Below are 16,059 nucleotides of genomic sequence, written 5' to 3'. Positions count from 1 at the left end.
CATTTCTCATTTTATTTTGTCAGAAAGGAGTAACATAATACCAAAATAAGATTGTAAGCATTGCTGAAACTGACAGAGCCATCCAAATATTTTTAGGGACAGTTTTTTTGGTGGTTGTTTAATTTTCATTTTTTTCTCCCTCTATACCTTAATACACAATTTGATTTTCTCTTTACGTTACCTTTTCTTTTATCTTTTTCTTTCATGTGAATCTCTAAGGTTAGGTGTAGTTTGTTCAAATTTAGGCTCGAAAATAACTTCTTTTATGTTAGTAATTCTTTCTAGCTGAATCTGCAAATATAATTCTTTCCAATTAAAAAAATATCCCTGATTCATGACTTCTTTCAAAGTCATCCATGGTATCAAATTACCAAAATTGTTAAAACTACTCTTCAAACTGCCATGGATGGATGTTTCATAAAGGACATTGTCAGTAGATTATGTCACCTGAACTAGAATATTCAAAATCAAATCTGTCTGTCTTGAGGAGTAGCTGGTATTGGTTCTTCTGTTTATAATGATTCTCCTTGTTCTAAAAAGTCAGCTTCCTGAAGAGAAGCTTGAGGTAAACCCTTCACAAATAAGTCCATGGAGTCATCATTACTGTTGGAGTTCATGCTAAAGGGACATACCTACTGGTTTTGAGCAGGTTCTTCTCTTTGTTCTGAAATATATTTTTCTTTCAAAGGAAATAGCTGACATTCAAGGTAGTAACATTCTTTTCTGACCTTAGGATGATATCTTGGGCTTTCTCATTTTGGATTTTTCATTGCCCAAGTCTAACACTAACATTTTATTATAGTCCAGGTAATTTTTCAACAGTGTTGAAATGCCGGTGATCATTTGGCATGGCCCAACTACAAATGACTTGGCTTTTGCCAATCTCTGCCAAGTTTTTATTCCTTTTCTCTTTCGTTTCTTTGTGTCTTCAAGACTAACTTGAAAGGACTCTTCAAGGCACATTTCTTTGGCCATCTTCGGCTTTGGCCCCTGCCTCTGCCAGAGCCCTCCTCCTCACATTCCAAGGCTCTGCAAAGCTGTTGGCATGACCCTCAACCCCAAAGACTGTGGCATCATCTCCTGCCACCTGAGACTTCTGAGACCACAGTTGAAACTCTCTGCTGCTCTCACCCATCGGCTGTCTGGAGGTGGTCATGTGACGTGATGGCTCTGCCAGGCACTCAGGTAGAGTCCTGCTCTGCCAGGCAGCCTCCACAACCCCTTAAAGTAACTTTAAAAATATGACAGAACAGTCACCTTACCACATTCAGTCCCTAACTTAATTTCTTTTCAGCTTCTTCAACAAATTTAGTAAATATTTGTTAAGTGTTTCAACATACTGGACATTTTGTTGGGTGGTAGAGATACAGAAGCAAACAAGACCTGTGAGAACCCTGCCCTCAGAGATCTTATATTCTACCAAATATCTTACCCAAATACCTTTAAAATAGGAACTGGAATTTTCCCTAAGTTGCCATATCTATCTTTAACTTAATGATACATAGCAGAAAACGTGTTCATGTAGTCTAATACAACATGATATTTATAAAATTGGTATTTCTCCATAGGAAATATTTCAGGATAATAAGATATTTGACAATTAGCATAGGCAGCATGAAAACATTAAGCTTTTTTGTTGGGAAGGGAAAGAACTAGTCTGTAAAATCAGAGAAAGGAGAATGGAGGGAGACCGTGGGCTTCACAATTTGAACTTGGACCAGCCTTGTTTTCTTACAATTCTTAGAACGTTACTTTTATTCTGTGCATTCATCCCGATAACATGATATTTTATCCTCTGAATATTCAAATCTAACCCACTTCTACATATTCATAAAGATGATTAATTAGACAGAACAATAGTGGAGGATGATTCAATATGTTAATATTTACATTTTTCTATTCTTAGCTGAAGAAAAAATTTTACCATATGAAATCAAAAGGTTAGATAAATTTATGAGTCTATAAAAATTGTGAGTTAATTTTTTACATTTATACATACAGAGAGAGGGAGACGTTTATACATACAGAGAGAGAGACAGAGACAGAGACAGACAGAGAGAGTAGAAAAACCTAAAACTGTAAGGAAGGAAAAATCAACAATGATCCCACTACCCAGAAATAAACACTAATAACAATTAACCCTGAAAATACCTCATTAATATAAGTACTGTTACACTTACCATTTTATGGATGAAGAAGTTGAGGTTTACATGGGTTAGGTAACATACAGTGGTGCCCAGCTGGTAGGTGACATAGATGTGATTTGAACCTGTCTACTTAACTTCAAAGCCCTGTTTTTAGCCAAAGCGAATAATTGTTCTTGTAAGTTATGATTTCTAATGAGTGATATATGTGTATTTTATTTAACTAATACTCCATTTTTGGATATTCAGGTTGTTTCATAGTTTTTTCTTATACAATGCTACAATAAACACTGAACATTCTTGCCTACTGTTTATATAGAATAATATATATAGCAATGAGGACTTGTACCACTGGCATTTTACAAACGACCTTCCAGAATTATTTTCCATGGTTTTTTCAAATATACAAAAAGGTAGAAAGAACGTTAAAATGAACCCCAGTATATCCCATCAGCCATCTTCAACAGTGATCATTATTTTACTGCTTCTGTTCCATCTATGCTGATATTTATTTTGTTTACTATAATATTGTAAAGAAAATCCATATATCATTCTACCCATAAGTGCTTCAGTGTGTATCTCTAATAGATAAGAATTGAACTCTGTAATGATTTCCTGTTTTTCTTTTTTTTTCAATTTATATGTTGAAGAAATAGGATCATTTTTCCTCAACAATTTTCCATGATCTAGATTTGACTGATCAGTTGTGATGTTGTTTAACCTGTTCTATTTTCCCTCTTTTTTTTTTTTTCTTCATATAAACTGGTGGTTATATCTAAAGGCTTGATGGGATTCAAGTTCATTTGTTTTTTTTTTTTTTACAAAAATGCTTTATTGGTGGTGTTATATACCATATCAGGAAGCATACAATTTCAGGTTGCCCCCTTTTCAATGATGACAAGATTGTCACTGGGTTCAGGCACGTGTCCTTTAGTCTATCTTCCTTCTTTCTTTACTTCTCTTCCCCTCCTTCTTTCTAAATCTTTCCAGTCTGATATCCTGAATTGGTAACTCATTTTTGTTTTCCATTTCCATGATTACTAGTGATTTTGATTTTTTCAACATGCTTATTGGCCTTTTGAAGTGCCTTAGCAAATTGCCTCTTTGTCTTTTGTTTGTTTCACTATTTGCCTCTGTGGAAGAATGAACAAGGTCTTTGGGGTTCTTTTTTTTTTTGTATTTTAATGTAATTAGATTAGGGATATGTTTGATTTTTTACATGGCACATTTTTAAGAGACAGTCCTTTAAAAAAACGTTCCTAATCTAACAAGGAAATTCATTTCTTGTATACTAGTTTAATTGACACATAGTGGTTAAACTCTTACAAGACTGGTGAGTATATTTAATCTCCAAGGAAAAAATATTTCAGAAATTTAAGGAAAAACACAGTTTTCTACACAGAATATTTTACCAAATACAGTTTTTTATAACAGACACCTTCAGGCTCACAGTTACACAAAAACACTTCTTGAATTTTTAATTAAATCTGACTATTTATAAGAAAGATCATTGCTCTTATTAAATATACTTAGTCAAGAAATTCAACTTTATGATGAAAAGATACAGACTAGGTACAAATTTAATTAAATTATTATGGCAACTGTACATAAATATTGGCTAAATTTTCTCCCGAGAAAAGGTAATGAATAACTTAGTGCTTTTATTGACAAAACACTTACATCAAGAGCTTTTTTTACTTCACATTTTTCATTAATACTTTTCAAATTTGTGACCAATGATTTTAACTACAATTTAAACCAAAGTGGAATTAAAGTCATTTGGCTCTTAATATATTCTATTTTCACATCTTTTTCTATCTGTTTGTTTTCTCATATATTATTGATACTAGCCCTTTGCTGTCCTAAGTGCTGCAAATATTTTTCCTAGGTTGTCATTTACCTTTCACCGTATTGACCTTATTTTAGATTTGTAGCATTTTAAAAGCTTTATGAAGTAAAATATGTCAGGAGATTGACTTTGGTTATTCATGGTAATTATGTTCTTATAAAGTTATGCTAATACTGAATTAGCGAATCATTGTTCCTAGAAGAGATACAGGGTTAGGTTCCTGCAGGCCTCTGGTCACAAGGCTTTTATTAACCAAAGAATACATAACCTTGTTTTATGTGTGTTCTGTTTGAAGGCACCTTATTTAATATATATTGTTGATTCATTAACAATGAACTCATGGCCAAATAGCACTATAACTCATGCCTGAACAAAGCTTATCAACGTATTTCTTCCATAAGGTGCTTGACAGCCTTCTTGTGCTTAGGAACACTACATAGCACTTCAGTACCATGCTTGGGGAACACCTTAAGAGCAAAACCAACAAAAAGTACAAGAATGCAAAAACGAGGCACTGAAGACTTTGAGGTATGAAAGATGAAACAAGTAGGCAAAGCAATACCTTGTTCAACCTCATCTGGAAATGTGCACATGGAGCAACTCAAGTCTTTGCCACTCAGTGCATGCACATGGCCACACATAACCACAAAAGTGCTGCAAGTATTGGATTGCAGTTTACAAATAAAATTTTTTTGAAAAGGCATCTTCTTAAATTCAGTATCTTCAAATAATGAGGATTGACTTTTGATTCTTTTCTGTGTCATCTATGTTTTAATGATGTCTTTGAATAATTCCTATTTTGGTCTAATGTTATTGCCCTATATTGCATTAAGAGTAAATATATTTATTTCAGCAAACTGAAATTAAAATAATATGCCAAACCAGTGTTTTCTGCAATAAAATAATATAGTATAGATTTTTAAGAATTTAAAAGTTAAAGTGACTACATCAAAACTTGATCTAAGATTAAAAAATAATCACCACTCATGCTTTTTTCCAATCAACAACAATGTTATTTTATGTAATTTTCTGTACTGTTTTGTTGGAGTTAATATTCTAATACATTTAAATACATGTAAATTAAATTTGTGAGAAGTTTAAGAATTAGGTTATTGGGCATTCTGCTATAAGATTTGATACACAGGGTTTAATTAATAGAAAGTAGCTACGGCCTGACTTGAAAATAAATTATTATGAAATATTCTTAATGAGAAGAATAGGTTTATTCTGAAACTCTTTTCACTGACATAGAAGCTTTATTTTGACTTGATGGAATACCCATAATGCTGAAGGAACACGTCAGGGTTTTAGAGTATTGGTGTGAGGGACTATTTCCTTAAATTAGTCTGTGTATTTTACACTAGGTAATGTAATTTACCTAAAACATCTCTAATGTTTTTAACTTAATTTTGTAAATTAAATATATGTACACATATTGTCATTTTTACAACTCTGCATTAAAGGTATCACTACCTCTGCTATACAAATGAGGACACTGAGATCCAGGGGTTTAAATAACTTATCCAACTCAAGTAACTTGCCCAAGATCACATAACAAGTAAGTACTAAAGCAAGACATCTTTTCACTCTGCACTGTAAGCTCTAGGTACATTAAACAACTTCAGGTTCTCTAATTTGGCCTATTTTTCTCACTTCTTGGCCTTTCCATATGCTAGTTCTTCTTCCTGAAACAATCTTACCTTCCCACACCATCTTCACACAATGAACTTTCACTCAGCCTTTGGTTTTCACACCAAGCATCATCTTCCAGTCCTCATGAGGTGTGTCTCAGTGATCTCAGTGTGTGAACACTCAGTGCATCCTTGTTGATGTGGACCACAATGTATTATCTTTGCTGCGTTTTTTGCTTGTATGTACAATGAGTGAGATCAGGGGGTATGTCTTGTTCACTGTTGTATTCTCAGCCCCTAGCACACTGACTAGCGTACAGTAAGACCATTTGATTTGAAATATTTGCTGCTTAAGTGAACGTACATTTACAAATGTTGAGCAAAGCAACATGTTTCTAGATTTGGCAAATGTAAGCATTTTGATAACTTCTGAGGTGAGAACTTCCTGAAACCCCACTTACATGAGGAAGGTGGAGAAGAAGAACTATTCTGGAAAGATGTGTCATTAATTACATTCACAGGATAAATGGCAGAAAAAAAACATATATCCAAGAGGAAGGGATAATGAAAAACAATTATGGATTTTCATTAATAGCCTGGAAAAGAGTAAGGACTAATGAGAAAAATATAAGAATATTTATCTAGCATATAATTGTGAGAACACAATATTATCATTCATAAAGTTTCAGCAATTGGAAACCATTCATCTAATTATACATCTAATAGCTCTGTTCTTGACAAACCAGTTCACTTTTTTTTTTCATATTAAGATATATCCATGTATACATCCTATACATACACAAACTCTCCACTGGAAAAATTTATTGGTTTACTTACATTATCAAGAGCATTTGCTAATCACGTTTGTGCTTGCAGTGGCACATGGGAGGGACACCAGTGTAAAATGAATCTGACAGACACAGGTTCTCTTCTCAGAGAACTTTATTGTTAAGACACTCAGGAGCATAATAATAAACTGTTCATTATAACAATTTCCATACCCAATCCCATTGTCAACATATTTCAAGCAATATTAAATACAATTGGAATACAACCCTGGAGTATGTGATAACTGTGTATCACTCTTTTCTGTGCCACTAAAACTGAATGCAAATCAGTTAGGGAATGTGTTCATTTTTACCTATCAGTAGGCAGATAAAGCTTTATTTGTCCTGGCCTCTGTGGCATGTTGATATCACTGACCAAACACCAATTTGGGCTGTTCTTTTGTGTAAGAAGGAACAGGAGCAATTTAAATCACCCTTAGGCAACTTTCATTGTCTCATTCATGTTCCCTTTCCTGGCACTGATTACTTATCTTGGCCCTCCTATTAACTTCTGTGTGACTTGAGGGATACAGAATTTAACAACTTGTGTGATCTATCTCATTTGTAAAATGCAACTAATCTACTTACTGTGGCAATGTGTGGAATTTGTAATAACACCAGGCAACTATAATTACTTGAATGACTAGAAACAATTTACCACAAATTTGGAGGCAAGACACAGGTTATATCAAATCTTTTTCAGTGTAACATATAGATATCTCCACAATGTATCCCACTGCATAGGATAAAAACTAGTTTAGGTATACTGTATTTCTGTCTTTACAAGAGCCTGGGGTAGTTTTCTTCTTCTTTTCTTTACTTTTAGCCAAATATTTAGCATAAGATATTCAGATTAAATATAAATATGCTGGACTGTAGATCCATGTAATTACTCTTCCTACTTAAAATAACTTGTTAGATTTTATCAAATATTTAATCCCTTTTATAAAGAACTTATAAACGCTTTTGTGCCAACCACTCAGTTTCCTTCTCCCTTGCCACTTGCATCTATAGGAGCTAAAAGAATAATTCCTCATTTCCCCAGCCTCGCTTGCAGATAGGCTTGGCCTTGTAACAATAGTTCCAGTCAGTGAAATTTTAGCAGAAGATTACTGGGGTGTTCTTGAAATGATTTTGCTTTTCTAGTAAAGGAAGCAGAGGCTTATCAAGTTGAAAGAAATCTGCAGTAGCTATCTTGGGGAAAAGGCCAAAATAATAAAAAGAACAAGGAGATGACTTTGTTGAGCTATTAAATCAGTGCCAACAGCTTCCTACTTTCAGAATTCTAATAACGTGAGGAAAAATAAACCTCTGTAAGTGGTTAAGCTGAGACAAGATAAGAGACTATAGATATACATGCAATTGTATATATATTGTATATATATGCATATACATATGTTAATGAAGTAAGAAATTTGGGGGGCGTGCAAAAAAATCAATTGTATGAAATGCAGGTTCACGTTACTATGAGGTTAATGAAAATCATTATTTTTGCAAAATTAGTATAATTGTAAATAATTTTAAAAATTATAATGTTGTAAGCACACACTGAATTGAGAAAATCCCCAATGAGCAGGAAGCAATCACTTCCTAACATTACCCCTCCCAACCCTCCCCCAACACCCTCAACACAGAAAAGACAAGAATTTTTAGCTCCCTTGGGGAGGGGGGTGGGCTAGAGGATGGGACTTAATCACCAAGTATATATTAACAAGGTTAATGAAATTATTAATTTACTGTAATTTAAAAGATAAAGCAAAATTTAAATGTGATTGTCAAAGGAATTCAGTAAATATTTCTCAAGTGCATTTTTGAAAGCAGTGCTGTGCTAGCACTGCAAGATATACAAAAAAGTATGATTCTTAATATCAGCCTCTTACAAGAAGCTTACAAGAAGCTTACAAGAAACAGTGAATATATTTTCTAAAACCTTTAGGCTTGTAATCATGGTGCAGCAAATAAAATTTAATGTCAATTTTAGATATCTAGAAAGTGAATTTTTATTAGTAAAATCCAGATTCTTTTGGTTACTGTAAAAAAGTATGCCTAACTTTTTTGTACTTACATTCTAAAATATTAATAGGTCAATAATTCTGTTATAATAAAAATATTTAGTAGTACTCTACCATATATGCACAGAACTCTCATAATCAGATGTTTAGTAAAATAAAAATGAAGCCTTCAAGTCATGTGTGTTTGCTTCCTCAATTAATTCAGCAATATTTTATTTAAATTTATCATTATTGTAATGTGGAAAACTTAATGGGAAACTCTTTTCCAAAGCCTTAATGATTTGATATATTCATGGACTTTATGATAAGGGAAAATAATAATCGGAAGCCTAGAAAGACTAATTGAAAAATAAATTTTACTTAAGGTACTTGCTAATGAATGACCAAGGTTAGCTTTGATTCTACCTTAAAGATATGTTGTCAAAAATTTTAGCTTTACCAGGTTTCCAGAGAAATTAAATAGCCTGTATTTCAAAGTGGAAGGGACACATTCATAATGGCAAAGGATAGGCCAGAGTAGGAACAATGAAGCTAATTGACTAATTGTTCCATAATGAAGTACTTCTCCAACCCAAGGAAACTTCCATGTTTAGACAATACTGCAGGAAAATGAGAGGAACACGTGTTCTTGAAAAAATTCTGTCAAAACTTGTGCCTAACTCTAAATGTTGGAAACCAAGGTCATTCATTGTTCTTTGAGAAGAATTTAATTTCCATACTGCATTTGCATTTTTAATGCTACATCTATTTGTCTCAAGTTACATGACAGAGACATTAAATTTCTAATCAGTAACAAAACCAGCAATTGTCTGGTGGCCAGTTTCATTATTGCCTTTCTCTTTTTTATACATTTTACTCACAGCTGTGATAGTTGAATGGATGTCCCAATTACCTTGGAATATGGGTGGCAGCAGCTAGAGATTAGAATTCATCTCTAGGCAGGACTAGGATGGCATCTAACATAAATCAAGAGGATATAAGTCAAATGCAAATGAGTCAACAGAAGCAAGCGTATTATTAATATGCGGTGAGGGATCACATCTGATTTGCTTATCACTGTATCACCAGCATCTACTACAATGTCTGGCACATAGTAGGTTCCCAGTCAATAGTTATCAAATCTCCAGTTTAAAAAGAAAGGTCAGAATTATCTTGGGAGTGTTATTTATAAGAACACATTAGCAGCAAGGATAGAGTGTGGTGCAAAAATCTTTGTGAGCTGAAGAGTATGTTATAAATTTAGAGTCAAAACTCAGAAATACTCAGATTGCTAGTGGGGCTTGGGTCTGCAAGTGGAGGAAATGATTTTGTCTGCAGGACTCAGCATCTCAACCTTTCAGGTCAAGGTAGCTGACTGGTATAAAACAAACAAACAAACAATAAACTAAATCTCAGTAAACAATTGTAATAAAAGGCTTACTTCACATTTTTTTTTTCAAAGTCCAGTGCAGGTCAACAGAGTACACTCTATATAAGCAACTGTCCAGAGATCTGGACTTCTTTTATTTTTTGCGTTTAGTTCCTTTAAATCTTTGGAATTTTCATCATCAGCCAGAAGATGAGGGAAGAGAATGAGGTATAGACGTCCTCAGAAATTGGCATGCATCACTTCCACTCACATTCCATTGTCCAAAAATAAGTCAGAAGGCCACGCCAAAGGGGTGTGGAAAATGTACTCTTACTTTGCTCAGGAAGAAGGGGAGAACATGGAAACTGGGGAGTACTCGCACTGTCTTTTACAGTCCACTCTTCAGAACATCACCTACTTGTTTTACTCTTTTTCCCATGTATAGGACAGATTCATTTCCCCTCCAGAAAGGCAACCCAAAATCCCATTTAGTCCCTGGATCCACGTCAAAGTGTAGGGACACTACTTGGGTGATAGGCAGTCCTCTTCATGAGACTAAATGTGGTTCTGTGTGGGCCAACAGCCTAAGAACTAAAAGAAAAAGTAATCCACAACCTCATGCATAACAATAATGTGAAATGATGGAGCATAATAAAAAAAAATAATAGAAACTTGTTTTTAGATAGAGGAAGAATGGAAGACACTGGGCCGTAACAATTATGAAACATAACTAGGCAGGATGTGAAGACACCTGCTGTGAGGGGGATGGGAGGGATGTTTCTTAATTAGACTCCAATTCTAATAAGAAGAACACATTCATCCATTTTTTTAAAGTTCCCTGGCTCCAGGCTCTGTCTGGGAAGTTCTTTCTTTTCTAGTAGCCTCCATCACCAGACCTGATGTGAGAATTGGTAGGTATGTCTATCTTGGTGGATGCCCAATATTCACAACTTACTTCTGGCACATGCAAGTATTGGGGCCAGAGAGTTATTTTAAATATCAAGTAAGTTCAGGATCCTGATTTCTTTGGCCATACAATTTTCTTAAAAACGTAGTAGGCTTTTGATCTATGTGATTCAAGTCAACTCTGTGTCAGTAACTATACCCTAAGTTCTTTCCTGTGTATGCCAGTCTGACTCTACTTAATGGTAGCTACCTTAGGCCTTCAGACATGGCTGGAGAGGCTATATCCTGAATCTGACCTTTGCTATGATGGCTAAAACTTAGACTCTCAGAGGCAAATTTTGGGGGTCTTATTTCCTATGGTTTGGCACCTAGAAGTTGTTGTCTCTAGCATTCCTTGAAGGCTTCAAGTTTATGGGCTCTCTCTTCCCTGTCATTTCTGCTAACAAATCTACCAATTCTCATTTAAGTTCATCTCTTTCTCATAATAGTCTACTGAAAACAGCAGTAGCATCTGATACACATGATCATGTTCATTCTTTCCTCTAGAGCTATAGGCTCCGTGAGCAGGTGCCTGCTTCCGAGCTTTCACTAGTGATATTTTCACCAAATGTTTGAAAAAGCAGAATAGGGTTTTCCAGCCTTATAGCGTCTGTCTCCTTGCCATCTATAGCCCAAACATCTAGCATTAGCTTAATGCCCATATTTTAGTTTTTGTCATGGTCACACCCAACTTCAAGGTATAACTTTCTAAATTAGAGATGCTTTTTGCTGCAATAAACAACCTCCACCTCGAGTGGCTTGAGCAATACAAGTTCATGTCTTGCTCATGTCACAGTCCAATAGAGCTCTCTGTTTGGTGGAGGGGTTGGCATGTGTGCAGGCTCTGCTGTAGTGCTTCAAAGACCCCTGTCCCATTCATCTGTGACTACTTCTAGTTCAACAGTTCTCAAAGTGTGGTCCATGGACCTTTGGGTCGGGGAGGCCAGTAAGGTCAAACTTTTTCTTAGTAACTAATGAAAATTATGTGTCTTTTTCAGTGTGTTGACATTTGCACTGATGGTAAAAAAGCAATGGTGAGTAAAGCTGCTTGTGCCTTCACATGAATCAAAGCAGTGGCATCAAACTGAAATAGTACTATCTTCCTCACTGCCACTCACTTGCAATCAAAATATCATCAGTTTCTCTTAAGAATGTCCTCGATGAAGGAAGATTAATTATTTTAATAAATCCTAACTTTTGAGTGAAAATCTTTTTCTATTCTGCATGAAAAAATGGGAATTATGCATAAGGTATTTCTGCTGCATACCAAAGTCCAATGGTTGTCTCATGGAAAAGCCCTCGTTCTATTGTTTGAGTTTCAAACTGAACTTGTCTTTTTTTTTTTTTTCCTTTGTATACTATTTCTGCTTGAAAGAACAGACAATTCAAACTTGGATATTCGGCAGAAATTTCCTCAAGAGTTAACAAAGTGAGCCAATTATCTCAAGGACAATAATTGTAGTGGCAAATGGTAAAATTCAAGGTTTCAAGTGAAAATTAGAATTTTGAAAAACTTGTTTGTGCCACTATGACCTTGAAGGCTTCCCAGTGTTCAGAGGCTTTTCTGATGAGGTTGGCGGTACTATGATATTGTATAATGACATGTGTCAGCATTTGGAAGATATGTATAACTCAGTGCCCTAGTGTTGTTCAGATGATCAGTGCTTTATATTACAAAATCATATATTGGTAAACCATTCAAAGTGAAAGACAGAGCCATGGATTTTAATGTAATAGAAGATTAAAGGTTTGTTGATATGATTTCAGATTCCATATTGCAACGAGGCTTTAAGAAACAAGGAGCTTTCTTTCATGTAGCATCAAAGAAGAGTATCCAAAATCATTTTAAAATACTTCTCCCTTTTCCAACTACTTATCTATGTGAGGCTAAATTTTCTTCATATGCAGAAGCAGATACGAAAATCCAGTTACTTACATTAAACCAACATTAAAGAAATTTTCAATAATGTAAATAATGCTACTCTTCTCACTAATTTTTTGCTTTTGTTTTGAAATTATAGCTATTTTAATGGAAATAAAATGGAAAGTCCTTGACAGTATTTCTTCCAAGGATTGTTCTCATCTTTTCATGTTCATTTCTACTTGATATTTGCTTCTTGTTTTGTAAATATGTGTCTCCTTTTTTTTTGTTTGTTTGGTTTTTTTGTTAATTACTGTTTATTGAGCCCTCACTATGAATTGGTCTGGGCAAGGTGCTTTACTTTTAAATTTGAAGTAATACTCATTAAAAATCCCATGAGGTAGCATTGTTATCCCCACTTTACAGAAGAGAAAACCTAGGTGCAAGATGGTGAGGTAACTTATGCAACATCTTCTGGAACTGGAATTCAAACCTAGATTTATCCAACTCCATATTCCCTATCCTTTCCCTTTTTTTTTTTTTTTTTAATACTCTGTTATAAAAAAAATGACTGTCCCAAATCAAAGCCTGGCCATCTGATTTTCTACAGATTTTATTAGTTTTCATAGATTCTCTAACTCAGACTGTTTGGAATCTTAGGGTTTTAGGGAAATCTCTAGAACTGAATTTAGATTATGTTCTAGTCTCAGATGCATATGGAAGATTTTCTCTCACTAGAAAATTTCCTGGCTGAAATATCATTGCCCTTTAGTAATCATACTCAATCTCTTTACTAAAATATGTTTATTTTTCTACTCTCGAAGTGTTAGCTTGCAGATTGCCTTGTCAGGTTCTACCATTTTCATTTGTAAAGTTATGTCCGTACCAGACTTCCTAACTAGTCTAGTAGCAACTGCTCTAGCAAGTTCAGTCTCTGGAAGAGGTAAATTTACCACCACCCTCCTTTTTTTTCTGCCATTCTGCCTGTTAAGTATCTCACCACCCTCTTCTAGAACTGTTACAATAAATAGGCTACATAATTCACCTACTTTTCATCTTTTTTCTATTTGCCTCATTTCAAATATTCCTACTCATTATTAACTGATGGAACCACTTCCATAGTTCCTTCATTCAATGCCCTCAAGTGTCTCCTGAATTAAGTAAAAATTCCAACTTGGACTGTATTCAAAGCCTCTTTCTATGCCTTGGCATTTCTTTCCTTACTGCCATGTACTTTCTCCAAGCCCTTATTGGACTGGACCACTTTTTTTCTAACTTGTGTTGCACTCTCTCAGCCTTTTACCTGCCCATGCCTTTTCTTTCATCAGTAATGTTCTCTCCATCCTGTTTATGCCTAATTAAGTGCTTTTGATTCTTCAGTGTCTCTCTGAATCCTGACCTTTTTCCAAAGCTTTACCAGATATTATATATAATATTTTCCTTCTCTGAACTCTCAGTTTTCTATTTGTATCTTTCCTAGAGCCTCTATTATACTTTATTTTACATTATTTGTGTACATTATTTGGCTTACTTTGAAATTAAACTCATAGCTTCCTTAAACAAAGAAATCCTGCCATACTCATCTTCTATCTCGATAATGTCTTATATATGATGGTAGCTCATTCTGTATAACTATAGATGAAAATGATTTCTACCCTTCTAAGATTACTAATTATTCAATATCGGTGGAAAATTCTATGAGAATAAATGTCACATAGAAAGTAGCTGATTTTCTAAATCACTATTGCCTTGGCACTAGTTTTGGGACAGAAACTTTCTTATCCATGTGTATAACAAACTTTCATTATAGTTACTATCCAAATGACTTTTGTCTAGATATGGCTATTCACCTAGTTCAGGTCCATTTCTTACATACTAGTCTATTCAACAAGGTCATGAAAAAAACCAAACATTTTCCTTTTTCTTATAACTTGACGATACTCCATTATTTTGTCTGGCCTTAGCATCTCTGATTATGGACTTCATGGTTTTTCTACAACCAAAAGAAGTGATGATGGACTTTATACATCAATATCCAACTCTTAGGAAATACTGACTTAATTGAAACCCAATACCTGACATAATGTTCAGAACGAAGAGAACTGTATAGCAACTCATCTTGAAGTGGAGGTGGTACAAAGAACTATAATGGATTTTTAGGAGGCTGTGTCTCAGGGGAACAGTACAGTGCCCTAATCATATGCTTTTTCAAGTGTAGGAAAGATCTTCCCAATAATTATCTGAAACATGTTAGAGATTAGACTATTATTCAATTTAGCAAATAAAAACTAAAGACACTAAGTATACTCACGAGTTAGAAGCTTACAACTTTATTAGAGGTGACTGCTGTTAATAGATGACAGGCTTGGGACTGGCCTCAGGTCTTTCTCAAGCTACATCTTGATTCCTGGTCGGCCTCCTCTGGGCAGGAACAAACTTGTCTGGCATTCCTGAAAGTGCTCAGAGCATCTTTATAAATCAGAGTCCAGGTTTGCTGCCCCTTGGAGCTTTGAGAAAGGAAGAAGAGCTTGTTATCCTTACCTTGACTTCTGATCCAATCTGAAGATAAAATTCTTCCCAGTACAACTGACAGTGGAAATGGACACTCCTTCAGGGGAACCGCAGGCCCAACCACAGGGACATGGTCTTAGACACCTTCTGAAGGACAATTAATTTAAAATTCAGTTGACTTAAATCAATATTTCTGGGTTATAGAGTTTTAAATGGCATCACAAGGCAAAAGATATATTTTCTTCAGTCCTCAGTGATATGGAAATGGAGAGATTATCTATTGGCATAGAATAATCTCAGTCAACTGAGAGAATACTAACATTTCTATCCAAATTCCAAAGATAGGTATCTTTGCTAAAAGAAACAACAGGTATATATGACTAAATATTTAATTTCTCAGTTTAATCATCTGCTTTACCATATTGAAATATGTCCCAAGAGCTAGGACTTTATAAAAACCCATAGCGGTGGTTTTTTTCTAACAGTGCAATAATCAGGTGTAAATTTAAACCTCCTTACTGTAAGAATCAAGACTTCAAAAATTTTTGAAAATTAAATTTTAATTATCATTTTAAAAACTTCTTTCACTTTGCTTTTGTCTTCTTCTTTTGCTGAATATTGTATTTATGAGATTCAGTTTATTCATGTTCAGTTTTGTATAGTTTCCATTTCGTGAGGTGAGCTTTGTGTGTTCCCAGTTTGGGGCTACTATAGATAATGCTGCAGTAAACATTCACTTCATGTACATGTGCACACATTTCTTTTGCACCCAGTAGACGAATGGCTTGATAACAAAATATATGTATATTCAACTCTAGTAAATAATGCTAAATTGGTTTTCAAAGTTATTGAACTATCGATATTTAGTCACTTCAGCAGAGAGTTCCTGTTATTACACATCAGCCCCTATCAACAGTATTGTCAGTAGTTT

At 34.6% G+C, this 16,059-nt stretch overlaps 1 pseudogene; it reads right to left on the bottom strand.

Moving 5' to 3' along the window:
• The window catches only part of LOC133087165 (shugoshin 1-like), a 44,309-nt pseudogene extending 43,334 nt beyond the window's left edge, over window positions 1-975 (bottom strand).
• Window positions 976-16,059: the final 15,084 nt, after the last annotated feature.

This window comes from Eubalaena glacialis, chromosome 3 (assembly GCF_028564815.1).
Source record: "Eubalaena glacialis isolate mEubGla1 chromosome 3, mEubGla1.1.hap2.+ XY, whole genome shotgun sequence".
Classification (NCBI taxonomy): Eukaryota; Metazoa; Chordata; class Mammalia; order Artiodactyla; family Balaenidae; genus Eubalaena; species Eubalaena glacialis.
This window is presented reverse-complemented; position numbering and strand designations above follow the sequence as displayed.